We start from the raw sequence: 18,821 nt of genomic DNA, 5'->3' as shown, positions 1-18,821 counted from the left end.
CCAGGCTGGGGATTCGAACCCGCCACCTTAGGTGTATGTGGCTGGCGCCTTAGCCGCTTAAGCCACAGGCACCGAGCCCAAACTCTTTTAACAAATAAACTAATTTGATATTTTAGTAAGAATTAGTAAAATAATTCATAAAACTGATAATTCTAAGGAAGAAAAACTGAGAGGAAACAAACTGTCCATTGGAGCTAAAAATATCCCAGACAGAGTATGTATATTTGTTTGTTTGTTTTTGAGACAGAGTCTCTCTCTGTTGCCCAGGTTAGGGTGCTGAGGCGTCACAGCTCACAGCAACCTCAAACTCTTGTGCTCAAGTGCTCTTGTGCTCACCTGAGCCTCCCAAGTAGTTGGGACTAGACGTGCCCACCACAATATTTGACTATTTTTAGAGGTGGGATCTCTCTCTCTCTCTCTCTCTTTTTTCCTATTTTTAGTAGAGATGGGGGCCTCTACGCAGGCTGGTCTCCAACTCCTAAACTCAAGCAATCCAGCTGCCTTGGCCTCCCAGCCAGAATGCTAGGATTACAGGCGTGAGCCACCTCACCTGGCCAGGGTGTGTGATTTTTATTTATTTACTTTTCTCTTGTTTCAGATTAACTTGAGGGTACAAAGAATTAGGTTACAATGTTTGCATTTGTTAGGTAGAGTCCCTCTCATAATTGTGTCCTGCCCCGCAAGAGGTGTGCCATATACCCTAAACTGTGCCAAGTGGGAGCACCCCCACCCCCTTCCTCTTTCCTTCTCCCTGTTCCCTTGACCCCCCTCCACCTTGAATTGAGTTTTTCTCTTATGAGGGTATGTATTAGATAATTTGCTGCCTTCATATTAGTATTGAGTACATTGGATTCTTGCTTCTCCATTCTTGTGATACTTTGTTAAGAAGAATGTACTTCAGTGCTTACTTCAGCAGCACGTATACTAAAATTGTAGCAATACAGAGAAGACTAGCATGGCCCCTGTGCAAGGATGACACGCAAATTCATGAAGTGTTCCATATTTTAGGATTAATAGACTTTTTATGCAAAAAAAAAAAAAAAAAGAATGTATTTCAGCTCTATCCAGGTTAATAAAAAGATGTAAAGTCTCCATCTTTTTTAATGCCTGAATAGGCTTGGAGCCTGTGGCTCAAGCAGCTAAGGCACCAGCCACATACACCTGAGCTGCCAGACTGGGCCTGCCAAACAAAAATGACGCCTGCATCCAAAAAAAGCCAGGCATTGTGGCTTGGGAGGCAGAGGCAGGAGAATCACTTGAGCCCAGGAGTTGGAGGTTGCTATGAGCTGTGATGCCACGCACTTTACTCAGGGTGACAGCTTGAGGCTTTGTCTCCAAAAAAAAAAAAAAAAAAATTAATGCCTGAATAGTATTCCATGGTATACATATACCACAGCTTGTTAATCCATTCCTGACTTAGTGGGCATTTAGGTTGTTTCTATATTTTGGCAATTGTAAATGAGCTGCGATAAACAATCTAGTGCAAATGTCCTTATGATAAAATGTTTTTTTTTCTTCTGGATAGATGCCTCATAATGGGATTGCAGCATCAAATGAGAAGTCTAATTTGAGTTCCTTGAGAATTCTCCACACTTCCTTCCAAAGAGGTTACTTTGCAATCCCACCAACAGTGTAGGTGTTCCCTTCTTTCCACATCCATGCCAGCATCTGTAGCTTTGAGACTTTGTGATGTGGGGTTAGGTGATATCTCAGGGTGGTTCTGATTTGCATTTCTTTGATAATAAGCATTTTTTCAAATGTTTGTTAGCCATTCATCTATCTTCCTCAAAGAAGATTCTATCCATATCTCTTGCCCAGTGGTAGAAGGGACTGTTTGGTCTTTTTTTGCTGATTGAGTTCTTTGTAGAGTCTTGTTATCAACCCTTTGTCAGACTCATACCATGTAAATATCTTTTCCCACTCTGAAGGTTGTCTTTTTGCTTTACTTGTTGTGTCCTTAGCTGTGCAGAAGCTTTTCAGCTTAATTAAGTACCATTTGTTTATTTTTGTTGTTGCTGCAATTGCCGCTGAAGACTTTGTCATAAAATATTTCCCCAGTCCAACATCATCAAGAGTTTTATCCATACTTTCTTCCAAGATTATTATTATTATTTTAGAGATAGAGTCTCGCTTTGTTGCCCTCCATAGAGTGCCATGGTGTCACAGCTCAAAGCAACCTCCAACTCCTGAGCTTAGGTGATTCTCTTGCCTCAGCTTCCTGAGTAGCCATAGCCTGCCACAATGCCTGGCTATTTTTTATTGTTATTGCAGTTTGGCCGGGGCCGGGTTCAAACCCATCACCCATGGTATATGGGGCCAGCACCCTACCCACTGAGCCATATGCACCACCCTCTTCCAAGATTTTTATCGTTTCATGTCTTAGATTTAAATCTTTTATCCATCTTGAGTTGATTTTTGTAAGTGGCAAAAGGCGTGGGTCCAGTTTCAGTCTTCTACATGTGGTTACCCAGTTCTCCCAGCACCATTTGTTGAACAGGGATTCTTTTCCCCACTGTATGCTTTTGTTTGGTTTATCAAAAATCAGATGGCAACTAGAGACTGGTTTCATCTCTTAGTTTCCTATTCTGTTCCATACATCTATGTCTCTATTTTTGTGCCAATACCATGCTATTTTGATCACTGTGCCAGGGTGTGTGATTTTTGTTCACTTAAAGGAGTACCAATATCCAAGCACCACAGAAAGCAGGGACTAGCAGGTTTACATGAACAACAAAAACTACAATGTCACTTGTCTTTTATAAATACTAGAGCCATTAAACTTTAAAGGAAAAAATATATATGGAGTTTCTGGTAGTTTCTTTTCTTTTCTTTTCTTTTTTTCTGAGACAGAGTGTCAAGCTGTTGCCTTGGGTAGAGTGCCATGGCATCATAGCTCACAGCAACCTCAGACTCTTGGGCTTAAGCCATTCTCTTGCCTTAGCCTCCCTCCCAAGTGGCCAGGACTACAGGCACCTGCCACCACAACATCTGGTTATTTTTTTTGTTGTTGCAGTTGTCATTGTTGTTTTAGCTGGCCCCGGCTGGGTTTGAACCCTCTAGCCTCGGTGTATGTGGCCAGCACCCTGCCCACTGAGCCACAGGTGCTGCCAACCTCTGGTAGTTTCTATTCAAGATGAAACAGATAATATACCAAGACTCAGCAAACCCAGTGAACAGAGGATTCCCTAGATGGTGTCCCCCTAGTAGATGATCTAGATTATTCTTCTTCCTTTAATCAGTGTTGAATTTTGGTTTGACAAGTAGTTAAACAACTAAATGATCCCCCTGATCCTATTAGGTTTGGTTTTATGCTAGTGGTCCCCAACCTTTTTGGCAACAGGAACCAGTTTCATGGAAGACAATTTCTCCATGGACTGGGGAGGGGATTGTTTTAATTTTTTTTTTTTTTTTTTTTGGCCAGGGCTGGGTTTGAACCCACCACCTCTGGCACATGGGACTAGCACCCTACCCTTTTGAGCCACAGGCGCTGTCCAGGGATTGTTTTAATATGAGTTTGCAAGCAACTGATTTATTAGTCTCTGTACAGTCAAACCTCTCTGCTAATAATAATCTGTATTTGCAGCTGCCCCTCAGTGCTAGCATCACTGCCCCAGCCCCACCTCAGTTCATCAGCATTAGAGTCTCATAAGAACCATGCATTATCGTTCTCACTCCTTTGAGAATCTAATGCCACCACTGATGTGACAGGAGGCAGTGTACAAGCAATGGAGAGGAGCTGTAAATTCAGTTGAAGCTTCACTCCTCAGCCACTCACCTCCTGCAGTGCAGCCCAGTTCCTAAAGGGCCCTAAACCTGAGGTTCAAGAGTTGGGGACCACAGTTTGATGCCATGTAGAATGAGCCTTTGATTTTTTCCTTAGTCATAAAGCAGGCATGACCCTTTCTATAGGGTGCTGTTCTCACTGCTGAAGTTGCCCTTTCTGGGGCCTCAAACGAACACCTGCCGTGCTCATCAAGGTCTCCCTATTGCAGTTCCTGTCACTCTGCTCGGCACAGTGCTCAGAAATTACCACATTGTGCACCCTGCATCCACAGGCATCTTTGCTCAACTCAGCCCTCACAGCAGCCACTCTCTGTTGGGTCTCACAGAGTCTTGCCCTATGCGTTCCAGGCCCACTGAATATGGGAAGGAAGGAGAAGCTCTAGTGATGCCCCAAATTAGGGTTTCCAACAGCCAGGTGGGGGAGGGCTTGGAATAGGCAAAATATGATTTAGATAAAGAAATACTTAAAATGCTTAAAATTCATACTAGCAACTCTGAACTAAAGCAAGGATCACTGAATCATTTGAGCACCATAATTTACAGTTTATCTCCACTCCTTTAACAGTATCTTGACATGCCCTAACAACTTTTAGCCATTTCTATACTCATGTCCATTCACCTTTGCATTCTAGTCTTGTCAGCTATTTCTAGTGCTAATCATATATACTCCAATAGATGGAATGGCTGTTCAGAAATTTTCATTCTCTTGTAAAAATTATATATCCTTACAAAACATACTTACATGTATAGTTATACATGTATAATAATGCATATTAATTATATATACATAGAATTATATATCCCTACCCTTTACTGTGTACTTGTATAGTGCCTCCCTCGGTGGGCAGAACATATTTTCCTGTCACATTTTGGTTGGACTTGGCCAAGTAACTTGCTTTGACCAATGGAATGTCAGTGGAGATGACATGAGCAGAGGCTTTCAACCATATATTGTGGGTTGGCCTGTCCTCTGGCACTCCTGTAATCTGCATGTGCTAGGGAGCCCCTGATTCTATTTAGCCTGGAGCCCAAATGGAAGCCTACAGGGTTCAGCCTAGATCAGCCAGTCTGCTGTGTTCTCTACCCTTCCATCAAACATACACATAACTCTTATTATCAGGCAAACTATTATCTTTTGGATCCAACTCAAGTAATACATCTCCTATGAAGCCTGGAGGACTAGTCCCTACCTACTGCATGCTCAAGAGAGCAGGGATTCTTTTTAACCTACTTATTCACTCACGTCTATCAAGTGCCTAGAACACTGTCCAATACATAATACGCCCTCCATAAATATTTGTAGGAGGAATGATTTAACACACTGAACTACTTTAATTATACATCAGAATACATATTAATATTCCCAATGGTCATGCTACTTTTTCCTTCAGAGGTGCTTGGGTCTCACAGATCTTACTTTCCATGTTAGGATAGCTGGGCTTTGTTCTTTAAATGACTGGAAGCACCTGAAGATTACAGAGTAGCAGATATAACAGGATTAGGATTAGTGGCAAGTGCCTGAATATGCTACATAAAAGAAAAAAGTAAGGGGAAGGGCAAGATGGCTGTCTACAGGCAGCTTTCACCAGAAGCTTCTGTCCAGTAGGAGAAAAGGTGGACTGAAATGAACTCGGAGAAGTTAAAATGGGGCAGCGCCCGTAGTTCAGTGAGTAGGGTACTGGCCACATACACCAAGGCTGGCAGGTTCTAGCCCAGCCTGGGCCTGCTGAACAGCAATGACAACTGCAACCAAAAAATAGCTGGGCACTGTGGCGGGTGCCTGTAGTAGGCTGAGGCAAGAGAATTGCTTAAGCCCAAGAGTTTGAGGTTGCTGTGAGCTGTGATGCCACGGCAGTCTACTAAGGGTGACACAGTGAGACTCTGTCTCAAAAAAAAAAGTTGAAATTGGAGAGTTGAGCAAGAATGAGACCCCATCTCTACTAAAAATAGAAAAACTGAGGCAAGAGGATTGCTTGAGCCCAAGAGTGCCATGGCATCATAGAGTGCTGTGAGCTATGACGCCATAGCACTCTACACAGGGTCACAGCTTGAGACTCAAAAAAAAAAAAAGAAAAGAGCTCTTCCTCCCTGGCTGCCCGAGGATCACCTGCCATCATGAACGACACAGTAACTATCCAGACCAGGAAGTTCATGACCAACAGACTACAGAGGAAACAAATGATGATGATGTCCTTCACCCTGGGAGGCAACAGTACCAAAGACAGAAATTAGAGAAAAACTGGCCAAAATGTACAAGACCACACCCGATGTCATCTTCGTATTTGGACTCAGAACTCACTTTGGTGGTGGGAAGATAGCAGGCTTTGGCATGATTTACAATTCTTTGGATTATGCAAAGAAAAATGAACCCAAACATAGACTAGCAAGGCATGGCCTGTTATGAGAAGAAAAAGACATCAAAGCAGCAAAAGGAACACAAGAACAGAATGAAGAAAGTCAGGGGGACTGTAAAGGCTAATGTTGGTGCTGGCAAAAAGGCAAAGGAGTAAAGACTCTACAGTGATGTTATCTGCAGCCATGGTATGGATTTTTCACAAGAGGATTAATAAAGACTTTTCATGTGAAAAAAAAAAGAAAAGAAAAAAGAAACACATTCTTCTTAGTAAAGTATCTCAAGAATGGAAAAGTATATATCCAATGTACTCAATACTAATACAAAACCAAAAATATATAAACAATTACATGCCCACATGAAAGAAAAAACACAAATATAGTGTAGCAAGGGGGAAGGGAGGAGAGAGAGAGAGAGAAGGGATAAGGAGGGAGGGCAGTTGGTGAGATCTTACATAAGGTGAACAAACCTTATGTGACCCTGACGTGAGGTGTTCAGCATGCCCCCCTGGTGAAGGGCTCAACTACAACTTGAACTTTACCTTAGAAATGAAAACAATGTAACCTAAACATCTGTACCCTCATATTAATTTATAATAAAATAAATAAGAATTAAAAAATTTTTCAGAGTTTTCTGTGTAATGTTATATTTAGAATGTGTTTGGAAATGATGTGTAATTGAACATACATTTTAAAGAATGAATGGAAAAATAGGGAATAAGATTAGCTGCAGGCTTATAAAAGCTTTAGATTTATATATTTTATATATATATATTTTTTTGGAGACAGGAGCCTCAAGCTGTCCCCCTGGGTAGAGTGCCATGGTATCACAGCTCACAGCAACCTCCAACTCCTGGGCTCAAGTGAGTCTCCTGCCTCAGCCTCCCGAGGGGGTGGGCCCACAGGCACCCGCCACAACGCCTGGCTATTTTTTTTTTTTTTTTGGTTGTAGCCGTCATTGTTGTTTGGCGAGCCTGGGCTAGATTTGAACCCGCCACCTTGGGTGTATGTGGCTGGCGCCTTAGCCACTTGAGCCACAGGCACCGAGCCTATTTTATATTTTCTAAATTTTTAAAGTTATATATTTACCAAAATAAACAAAGGGTACATAAAAAGAAAAAAGTATGCATGTACATATGTATATATATGTATATAAATAAGTTTTCCCCCCAGATATTCTAAGAAACATCATTATTCTGGTTGTTCCTCTTCACAGCATTTTATAAAAATAGGTTTATTGGGACATAATTCACATACATACAATTCACTCATTTGAAGTGTACAATGGATTTTTAGCATATTCAGAGTTGTGTGACCATTACCACTATCAATTTTAGAACATTTCAACACCTCATAAAGAAATTCCACACCCATTAGCAGTCACATTCCATCTCCCCCCAACAACCCCTCTCCTCTCTAGTCAAGGCAAACATTAATCTACTTCTCTCTACCAATTTGCCTATTCTAAATGAGTCACATGAACAGAATCATCCAATATGTACTCTTTTGTGATTGGCTATTCTCTTAATACAATGTTTTCAAGGTCTTCATATCGTTTTCAAATAGAAATATGATCAGGTTAAAATATATGTCACAGTTAAGAGCATAGCCTACAGAGCCAGACTGCCTGGATCTTTACCCTAGCTCCATCCCTTTATTAGAATTACAGGATTTAGAACAAGTTACTTAACTTCCTGTGCTTTAATTTCCTCATTTGTAAAATGGGGGTTTTTTGGTTTTTCTTTTTTGAGACAGAGTCTCACTTTGTCGCCCTCAGTAGAGTGCCGTGATGTCACAGCTCACAGCAACCTCAAACTCTTGGACTTAAGCAAAATTCTTAGCCTCCCAAGTAGCTGGGACTACAGGTGCCTGCCACAATGCCCGGCTGTTTTTAGAGAGGAGGTCTCACTCTGGCTCAGGCTGGTCTCAAACTCATGAGTTTAGGCAATCCACTAGCCTTGGCCTCCCGGAATTAGAGGCATGAGCCACCGCTCATTAAACCCGGTAAAACGGGTTTAATAATGGAACATCTCTTAGTGTTTCAGTGAAATCTACACAAGTTAATAATATACCTAAGCACTAAGAGTATCTCACAGGCGGTAAGCATCACACAAGCGTTACCTAGTATCGAACAGAGAAGAGCTGTAAATAGACTTTGGCAAAATCTTTTTCATAGCATTGAGATGTGTTTTGGTACTTAATAAATTTCAACAATGAGCTGCTCAGGAGGAGAAAAGGAGGAATGACTGCTAATGGATATAGGGTTTCTTTTTCTTTTTTTTTTTTTTTGATAGAGTCTCACTTTGTCACCCTCAGTAGAGTGCTATGGCATCATAGCTCACAGCAACCTCAAACTCTTGGGCTTAGGTGATTCTCTTGCCTCAGTCTCCCAAGTAGCTGGGACTACAGGTGCCTACCACAATGCCCATCTATTTTTAGAGACAGGGTCTCTCTCTTGCTCAGGCTGGTCTTGAACCTTGAGCTAAAGCAATCCACCCGCCTTGGCTGCCCAAGTACTAGGATTACAGGCATGAGCCACCACATCTAGCTTAGGGTTTCTTTTTTATTTCCTTGTTTTATTTTTGAGACAGGGTCTGGCTGTGTTGTCCATGCTCCAGTGCCATGGTGTTAGCATAGCTCACTGCAACCTCAAACTCCTGGGCTCAACTGATACTCCCGTCTCAGCCTCCTGAGGAGCTGGAACTACAGGTGTGTGTCACCATATCCAGCTAATATTTTTTGTTTTTTGTGGAGATGGGATCTCACTATGTTGCTCAGGCAGGTCTTAAACTCCTGGGCTCAAATGACCCACCTCAGCCTCCCAAAGTGCTAGGATTACTAGCGTGAGCCACCATGCCCAGCCAGTACAAGGTTTCCTTTGGGGATGACAAAAGTGTTCTGGAATTAGTGGGGATGGCTGTACAACTTTGTGAATAGCCCCCCCCCCCCAAAAAAACTACCAAACTGTACATTTGAGTTTTAAGGTATGTAAAATATCTCAACTAAAAAAAATTGTTTCAGGGCAGCGCCTGTGGCTCAAAGGAGTGGGTGCCAGCCCCATATGCCAGAGGTGGCAGGTTCAAACCCAGCTCTAGCCAAAAACTACAAAAAAAAAAAAATTTGTTTCAAAAATCTCCATACTTCAAGCAAAACAGTGACGACATACATGAATACTCTGCTTTTAAAAAAGCCAAAAATTTAAACAGCTTCCCTATTTTGCCACCCATACCCACCCCTGTCCCTGAAATTTTTCCTGTACTTCATGTGTTTTCTATACTTGTGTTTTATGCCTGCTATAGAGTAGGCATGGAGGGTATGTAGTACAGTGATTAAAAGAACATTCACTGGGTGGCTGATGTTATAGAAAAGAACAAATCTAAAAAGAGAAATCATATAATACTTGCTACTTAATTGTATTAAGTAATAGCTACATATATGCACATAACATTTAAGAACTCAGACTCAGGCGGCACCTGTTGCTCAAGGAGTAGGGCGCCAGCCCCATATACCAGAGGTGGCAGGTTCAAACCTGACTCTGGCCAAAAACTGCAAAAAAAAAAAAAAAAGCTCAGACTCTAGGCCTGGTACAGTGGGTTACACCTGTAATCCTAGCACTCTAGGAAGCCAAGGCAGGTGCATTGCCTGAGCTCAGGAGTTCAAGACAAGCCTGAACAAGAGCGAGACCCCGTCTTTCAAAAATAACCGGGCACTGTGGCAGGCACCTGTAGTCCCAGCTACTTGGGAGGCTGAGACAAGAGAATCACTTGAGCCCAAGAGTTTGAGGTTGCTGTGAGCTGTGACACCATGGTACTCTGCCAATGATGACAAAGTGAAACTCTGTCTCAAGAAAAAAAAAAAAAAAAGAAATAGAAAAAAGAGCTCAGATTCTGCCAAAGGTGACAAAGTGAAACTCTGTCTCAAAAAAAAAAAAAAGAAAAAAAGAGAAGGAAAAAAGAGCACAGATTCTAAAGTCAGAATTAGTTTCAATTTCTGACTCTGTCAAGCTTTGTGACCTTGCAAGTTCCATAGAATCCTTTGAACCGTAGCCTGTAAACTCATCTGTAAGCTAAAGATAATAACAGTAATTTCCTTCATGGAATGTTATGAAGATTAAATTTGATAACGTAAATAAAACATTTAATATACTTTCTGCAAACAGTAAGTACTCAGTAAATGTCAGCTATGAGAACAGTGATGATGATGGCAGCAGAGGAAGAGGAGGACCATCATCATTACCCAGACTGACTGTAACATAAATAATGCAGATGAGGCAGCGGGCTCTGAGCACAGCTAACTTCTCAAAACTGCGACTCGCTTTCCTCACAAGAGGAAGGGGGAGTAATATGACTCTCTGTGGTTACTGGTCAGGAGGACACAGCAACTGACACACCCCTCTACTCTAAGCCCTAAATGATCTATGCATCCACAACAGACCACAAGGATTTGGCAGCAGTTTACAAATGAGATCCCTGCATATGGATCCAAGAAAGCCTTTGCCAATGCCTTCCAGTAACAGAAAAGGGATATGGAATTAATTTATTTACTCTTCTACAAAAGATCCTGTACTTCTAGGAAAAACATTGGCACGATTGTTAAATCCTTTAAATACATCAAGCTATGACTCTCACCATCTTTTCTTTGGGACTACATACATACACATAACAGCTGTATGGCCTCCTAAATTGCTACCTATTACTTTTATCTCTATCCTATTTTCCATACTACAGCTAGGATTATCTTTTTAAAAACTCTTTTCTTTTTAAGAGATGGTACTTACACCATCTTGCTATGTTGCCCAGGCTGGACTCAAACTCCTGGCCTCGAGAGATACTCCTGCTTTGTCCTCCCCTGTTGCTGGAACTATAGGCACATGTCACCACATCCAGCCTGAAGCATAATCTCATATTTCCCATTGCTTGCAGTTCCTCAAAGGTTTCCCATCTATCACTTGTAGAAAGCATCTAAAACTCCCTTACAGATTCTACAAAGCTCATCATGATCTGGTCCCTGCCCACAAGTTTGTTCCCATCTCCTGATAATCTCCACCTACCATATACCCTAAATTCTAGCCTCAAGAATACTGGCAGTTTTTACAAGGCCACATGTACCTTTTCAACTATTCTTCCTTCTGCACACAAGAAAAACAACACAAGGGCGGTGCCTGTGGCTCAGGGAGTAGGGCACCAGCCCCATATACCAGAGGTGGCGTGTTCAAACCTGGCCCCAACCAAAAACTGCAAAAAATAAATAAATAAATATAACTCTATTAAAAAAAAAAAGAAAAGAAAATCACCACAGAATTGAGACATACCAGAGTAGTAGTTCTCTCTATATAAAGTATACTACAGCTGGGTGCAGTGGCTCATGCCTGTAATCCCAGAACTTTGGGAAGCTGAGGAGGGAGAACTGCTTGAGCTCAAGAGTTTGAGACTTGCCTGACCGAGAGTGAGACCCCAACTCCTAAAAAAATGGAAAAACCCAGTCGGGCACTGCAGCGAGCGCCTGTAATCCCAGCAGCTTCCAGAGGCTGAGGCAGTGGGATGCCAACAGCCAGAGTCTGAGGTTGCAGTGAGCTATGACACCATTGAACTTTACTCAGGGGCATAGGGTGGGACTCTGTCTCAACAACAATTTAAAAAAGCAAAGAAATAAAATTAAAAATAAGCAAGGAAATAAAAAAGAAAATGAAGTATATGACAGCATTAAATCACACATTATCACAATACACCGACAGACTGCTTTTCAAATACGTTCTCTCTTGTAATGTGGCCACCTGTGATCAGGTGTGAACATGAAGTGCTTGTTATTGTTAACTGACCCCTGCAAGGAAGAACAATCAGTTAACTAGCAAATCACTTCTGATTAACACTTTTATCATGAATAATAATTGTATTTTTTTAAGCATTTGAAAGTCACAAGAAGAGAATATTAACCAAGCCTGAATCCCACCTAGGGAATATAAGAATAAAGTTTGAACATTCTGGAAAAATTCAACCCAAATATTTTCACTAATTTACAGATATCAATGTCTTTAATCAAGGCAAATCTCTTATAATAAATTTAGTCAAAGTCTTTCTATGTTATTTTTTTAGTCTTGGTTTATTAATAACTATTTGACTATAAAACTAAATATAGTTTTTTCTTTTTTCTTACAACCTTCAAACCACTAAATAAATAAATCCAAACATAGCTTTATTCTTCAGCAGTGTTCATTGTTTTTACTTTTAATACTGGTTCACTGTCCTGTAAAACTTTCACAGTGGCCTAGCAGGTCAAAGCAACAAAACTAAGAGAAAACTAAAACTGGATTTCTTCATGTCCAGTGGTCCACCAATAGCAGTGGTCCAGCTATTGTAATTACTGAACAACATTCAGACATGCAGCAAAAAGAACAAGTGATGAAAACAGGTCTGAAAAACACAGCTGTTAGTATCGTGCTCCACAGCGCAGCTAGCTGCTCAGGAACACAGGACTCCAACAGGCACTAAGGAAGTCTGGTTTTAATGTAAACTGATTCTCCTCTTACTGACCCTAGGGATTCCCAGACCCTTCCTGATAAGCAGATCTAAACTATAAGACAATAATATCCCAAGGAGGTTCTGGCACTGAGCCCCAGAAATCCTTAAAGCAACAAGCACTGTCTACAGAAGAAAACCAGAGTACTTATTTTCTTCACAATTATCTTCCCTAACTCTAGGGAACATGAAAACGCCTTGCCAGAGAGAACTTATAAAATTCCATCTGAGGCAGAATGTTATTAAATGGAGATGGTCTGCTGTTGATAATGTCATTCCCTGACACCTGGGACATTTGGAAGACTCTTCAGAAATGACCTTAGGGCCAGACCAAACAACATGGGCCAATGAATCCTTTCTATTTATGGAAGCTTGACTAACTTGGAAACTCTCCGCACTGACTGACAGATTCAAGGGTAAAGTAACTCACTAGACAACATGCTCTTAAAAAATCCAGAATGTGGGAAACACTAATAAAACAAACAACCAATTCCTTCAACAAATAAATTGCAAGCAAAAATTTTAAATTTTAAAAGGGAAACTTACAAATTAAAAGCCACTTAATAAACACATTAAGTAAGCCAGGCATGGTGGCATGTGCCTGTAGTCCCAGCTACTCGGGAGGCTGAGGCAGGAGGATCGCTTGAGCCCAGGAGTTCAAGGCTGCAGTGAGCTATGATCACGCCACTGCACTCCAGCCTGGGCACCATAGCGAGACCTCATCTCTAAAAAAGAAAGAAAGAAAGAAAGACATTAACTGAATGCAATAGCATACTTTTCTTGGATCCTGATTCAAACAATTATTTAAAAAAAGAGACAGACAGATGGGGAATTTTGAACATTGACTAGATTCTTGACTACATTAAAGAATTGAATTACTCCTATTTTTTAGGTGATAATAATGGTATTGCTGTCATATGTAAATAAAAGGGAATCCTATTTTTCTTTTTGAGACAGAGTGTCATTATGTTGCCCTTGGTATAGTGCTGTGGCTCACATCTCACAGCAACCTCAAACTCTTGGGCTTAAGTGAATCTCTTGCCTCAGCCTCCCAAGTAGCTGGGACTACCAGTGCCCGCCACAATGCCCAGCTATTTTTTTGCTGTATTTGTCATTGTTTGGCAGGCCTGGGCCGGGTTCGAACCGCCAGCCCCTATGTATGTGGCCAGGGCCCTAACCACTAAGCTACAGGCGCAGAGCTAGAATCCTATTTTTTTTAAAGTCATCTACAAAATGGCAAAAGGAGGTCCAATATAGAAACCAACCCAGCTTCATAGATCTTAAATTGAGCATTGGATAGATGTTGGTTGTGTAATTCTTTACTCATTTTGTAAATCTTAAATACTTCATTATGAAAAGGGTTAAAAAGTTGAAGAATGCGACCTGGATGGATAGTTTCAGAGCCTTTCATGTTTTTTCAAGTGCCACAAGGTTTCTATCTGAAGCTGTCAGTGCAAAATCCAGAGAGGAGTTCCCAGAGCAGTTCCAGCTCCAGGCAAAACCCTCAGATCCCTCCACAACTAAGACAGTGCTGGCTAGTTAGTCCAACATACCCGAAACAAAGACAAACCTCAATAACTGCTGAACTGTCAAGGTCACATCTTGTCTTTGGGCACTTGCTTGCCTCAGCCTCACAAAGTGATTAGGAACATGAACTTTGGAGATAAAAGGACATAACTTTGAATTCTAGTTCTACCACTTAATAACAGTGTGACTTTAGGGCAAGTTTCTTATAGATCTGTAACAAAAGGGCAGGTTTCTTACCAATTTGTACCTTAGTTTCTCCATCTGTAAAATAAAGATTCTAATGGTATCTTCCTCATAAAATCCTTTTACAATTAAACGAGACCATATGTTAGCCAATTACCATTTAGTGTGGCAACTGGCCAAAATAATAGCGCTGTTATTAAATTAATGTTATATTTTATACAGTTCTCCCTTATCTGCAGTTTTGTATTCCATGGTTTCAGTTACCTGTGGTCAATCATGGTCCAAAAATATGTAAATACACAGAGTAGATATTTTGAGAGTGAGAAAGATCATAATCACATAACTTTCATTACGCTTAGTATACTGTTATAATTACTCTAGTATTAGTTTTTGTTAACCTTTTACCTAATCTAAACTGTGACTTTAATTAAACACTATCATGGGGATGTATGTATAGGAAGAAATATAGTATAAGTAGGGTTCAATACTATCCTTGGTTTTAGGTATTCACTGGGGATTGGAATGCATGGGAGGGACTACTGTATATAAGCAAATTTGGCTCAGATGTGAGGGTCAGACAGTAAAGTTTAAGATTTTGTGGGGCGGGAGGTGGGTAGGTAATACCAATAAGTGTTGTAGCAGAGCAATAAAGTAAAGCAGCATCTCAGGACTATGAGCCAAGCAATGATCTCTATAGGACAGAGTCTGTGGCCCTGGCCTCGAGGATAACATTATGGTGTACTTGTGGCAACTTTTTCTCAGTATTCTGTACAGCACATGATTTCAGATTTTGCTTTAAAATAAACTGACCAGGTACGGAAGGCATGATTGCTCACCATGAGACTCTGAACCAGATCCAGAACACCTATTGTTTAGAAATGACAAAAGCCATAAAGTTTCTGCATTGCTGGGAATGGGAGGAAAGAATCAACTAGAAAGGGGTGTGAGGTTGGGGAGTTAAGCACAACTCGGCACATCCATTGCAACTTTTTCTGCTGATGGGGCAGACTCATTTATCCTAGGAGAATCACCTCATGAAAACAATGCCGAGCGTGTGCTGGGCTCAGACCCAGGCTAGAATGTCAGCACTGATTATTCTACGCCGGCCCTCCTCCCACCATGTGTTTGTCAGCATCACAGATGCTCACATTCTACTTTGGGGAAAATGTAGAGTCCCCAGGCGGGGCTAGAACAGATGTAGAGAAATTAACTCTGGTGTCTGGGCTATTGGTGGCACTTAACAATATCAAAGAGGAAATGGGGATTCTACTAGCTTACTGAACACGAGCACTGAAAGGAGGCTAGGAGCACTTTCTTTCCTCGCCCACCCCTGAGATGACCCTCTTGCGGATCACAGGGCTCCTTCTGTATGGACCCATTCACTTTATGGGTTTGAGGGCATGTGATGCACCAAGCACTGTTCAAGCTGCCTGGGACATTATCGGGGAACCAAACAAAACTTCCTGCCCTTGAAGAACTTTCTCCTCAAGGTAGGCAGGCCACAGTGTTTTTAGAAAGTGACAAGTGTTACAGCAAAAAAAAAAAACAAAAACAGAGCAGGGGAAGGGATGAGAGCCAGGAAGGAAGGCAGCTGGGTATTGAACGTCCCTGCTGACAGCAATGCTAACCTGGGATCCTGTCGCTTTCTGCCATTTATTAGCCCATGCCTGCTCCACACACCGCATTAGTCAAGGTGATTAGGAAAACAAAACAATTGTGTTGGATTTTATTTCAGAGTCAAAAGAAAATAAATTACTATTTCCTGCATTCTATTTTCTGACATTGTGGTCTGAAGAAGGAAGATGTCACTGAAGCAAAGTGACGCCAAATGTCCTTCTCCCCTCCAAGCTAGTCTTTGATCTGTTGGTATTTGGGGTATGACCGCTCCACATTCTGACAATGACTTTAGGCTGTTCATGCACAGAGGCTCCCACAGGCATAGACTGTTCCAAATAACAAGCTAGCTATCACCCAATGGCTGTAAATTAATTATAACTTCCTTATTAGATTTTTCTCCCAGAGGAGCAATCAAAGCAAAGAGAACAGGAGTTAACAGCCTAACCCTGAAAATGGAAGGGTGATACAAAATCACACAGTGCAATTTAAAATATCCTCCCCTCCTCCACAAACCTCTTTCCCACCAAAACTAGAGAAGAGAGAGAGAGAACCAACATTTTAACAGGGGTTGGTGCAAAAAGGTAGGATCACAGATTTTCTTTTTTTTTTTTTTTTGGCAGGGGCCGGGCTTGAACCCACCACCCCCGGTATGTGGGGCTGGTGCCCTACTCCTTGAACCACAGGCAACCCCCAAATCACAGATTTTCTTTTCCATATTTTGCAAATTTTCTACAATGAAGAGGTACAGCTTCTATAATAAGGAAAAATAGCTAGCCTAAAATAGAGAGCCATGAAAAGTAACTGCCCAATACCCTACAGATGTTGAAAAACCAACTATGGCTCTACTTGCCAAACTACCTCAGTGTTTCTTGAGATATACTTAAATAAGATATACTTAAGTAAGAACTGGAATAAAGACCAATCCAGAGTACAAAAGCTACAATTTTACATATCTGATAGTTACAATCAGTGACAATCAATGTTATCCTGAATATGGCTCTTTGCTCTAATTCTTCACTCCAGCTATTTAAATTCTGACTCTTAATGGCAAGAAGGAAAAGCTGATCTAATCATGAAATAAACTTATATTAGAATTTTGGATTGTTTACCATAAATCTATATAGGTAGTATTCAGAAATATTGAGAACTCTCATTTATCTTTGGTTTGAAACAACCTCAGCATAGGGCTTAGGATTTTGGTATGGAGCCTGCCTGATGCCATCTTACTTCCTGAAGCGCAGAACTTGAAAACGTATTTGATAAAGTTTAACACCTATTTTTGACGAAAACTCTCAGTAGTAAATTAGGAATAGTTCATTAGAGAGGAAAAAACCTAAAACAGATGGCACCGGTAGCTCAGTAGGAAGGGAGCCGGCCACATACACTGAGGCTGGTGAGTTCGAACCCATCCCCGGCCAGCTAAAAACCACAATGACAACTGCAACAAAAAAACAGCCAGGCGTTGTGGCAGGCACCTGTAGTCCCAGCTACTTGGGAGGCTGAGGCAAGAGAATGGCTTAAGCTCAAGAGTTTGAGGTTGCTGTGAGCTGTGACGCCACAGCTCTACCCAGGGCGACAGCTTGAGATCCTGTCTCAAAAAAAAACCTAAAACAAACATATGAAATGTGAAATCTTTAGACTCTTTTTAAGATTGAGAGCAAGACAAGGATGCCCACTAAGACAACAATATAACTACGTTATGACATAATCCTGGAAGTTCTGGCCAAAACTACAAGGAAAGAAAAATAAGAGGTGAAAGGATGGGAAATAAGCAAAAAAACTACCACTGTTTTCAAAGGGTATAATTAACCACCAGGGGAATAAAAGAAATCAACAGATTATTTGAATAAGACAACGAAGCAAGATTGTTGGATACAGGATCTGCTTACAATAATCAGTATGTGCTTTCCCTTAAACTACCAATAACCAACTAGAAAATAGTAATAAAAAGAAACATGAATACCTTCCTATACCTTCTTGGAGAAAATGTTAAAGTTCTAGTAAAGGACTTAAAAATGAGCTGGTGAAGTACATATTTAGGAGTAAAGGAACATGATATCTACAATTAATCAAAGCGGACAGGAAAAAAGTATGTAGAATATAAAGAGGGAGTATTAAAGCAAATATGTCAAAATCCTAACATTTGGTGGTTCTGTGTAAGGAACATACGAGAGTTTTTGTACTATTCTTAGAGCTGTTTTAAATGATTTCCAACTTATTTTATTTTATTTATTTATTTTTTGAGACAGAGTCTCACTATGTCACCCTTGATAGAGTGCCATGGCGTCACAGCCCACAGTACCCCCAACTCTTGGGCTTAAGCGATTCTCTTGCGTCAGCCTCCCAAATAGCTGGGACTACAGGCACTTGTCACAATGTCTGGCTATGTTTTTATTGTAGTTGTCATTGTTGTTTGGCAGGCCTGGGCTGGGTTCGAACCTGCCAGTGTCAGTGTATGTGGCCAGCGCCCTAACTGCTGAGCTATGGGCACCAAGCCTGATTTCCAAATTTTAAAAAATTCTGAGAAAAGCAATCTGAATAAATGTAAAGGCACATTACAAGCTCTTGGATGGAATGAGTTATCAAAGAGCTATCAGGTCTCCCCCAAATAATTTATAAATTCAACATAATGCCAATAAAAATCCCTCAAAAATATAATTTTTCAGTAACTTGGTAAACTTATTCCAAACTTTATAGGGAAAAAAAATTTTGGCCCAGGAAGAGCTAAGTAAACTTTAAAATGAATGACTTGCTGTGCCAGTCATTAGGACATACTACCAAAGTCACTGTAATAAAATCAGAGCAATAAAATATGAAGTAAGAGCTAGCAAATGGAAAATAGAG

The 18,821-nt window shown here is 40.9% G+C and overlaps 1 protein-coding gene and 1 non-coding gene across 3 annotated transcripts in view; one reads left to right on the top strand and one right to left on the bottom strand.

Annotated features, from left to right (window-relative positions):
• The window catches only part of DNMBP (dynamin binding protein), a 126,193-nt gene that overhangs the window by 100,698 nt on the left and 6,674 nt on the right, over positions 1–18,821 (bottom strand). Inside the window, exon 1 of one of the 2 annotated variants that reach the window (XM_003787269.3) lies at positions 13,197–13,250. The exons of the other annotated variant lie outside the window; for it this stretch is intronic. The gene's annotated coding sequence lies outside the window, so the exon portion shown is untranslated. Of the gene's footprint in view, positions 1–13,196; positions 13,251–18,821 lie in introns of those variants that run through there. 2 annotated transcript variants of the gene reach the window in all.
• Positions 901–1,007, top strand: LOC111724316. The gene has a single exon (XR_002772633.1). It is a non-coding gene; the product is annotated as a U6 spliceosomal RNA (small nuclear RNA).

This window comes from Otolemur garnettii, unplaced genomic scaffold, assembly GCF_000181295.1.
Source record: "Otolemur garnettii isolate 467f Iridium unplaced genomic scaffold, OtoGar3 scaffold00021, whole genome shotgun sequence".
Classification (NCBI taxonomy): domain Eukaryota; kingdom Metazoa; phylum Chordata; class Mammalia; order Primates; family Galagidae; genus Otolemur; species Otolemur garnettii.
This window is presented reverse-complemented; position numbering and strand designations above follow the sequence as displayed.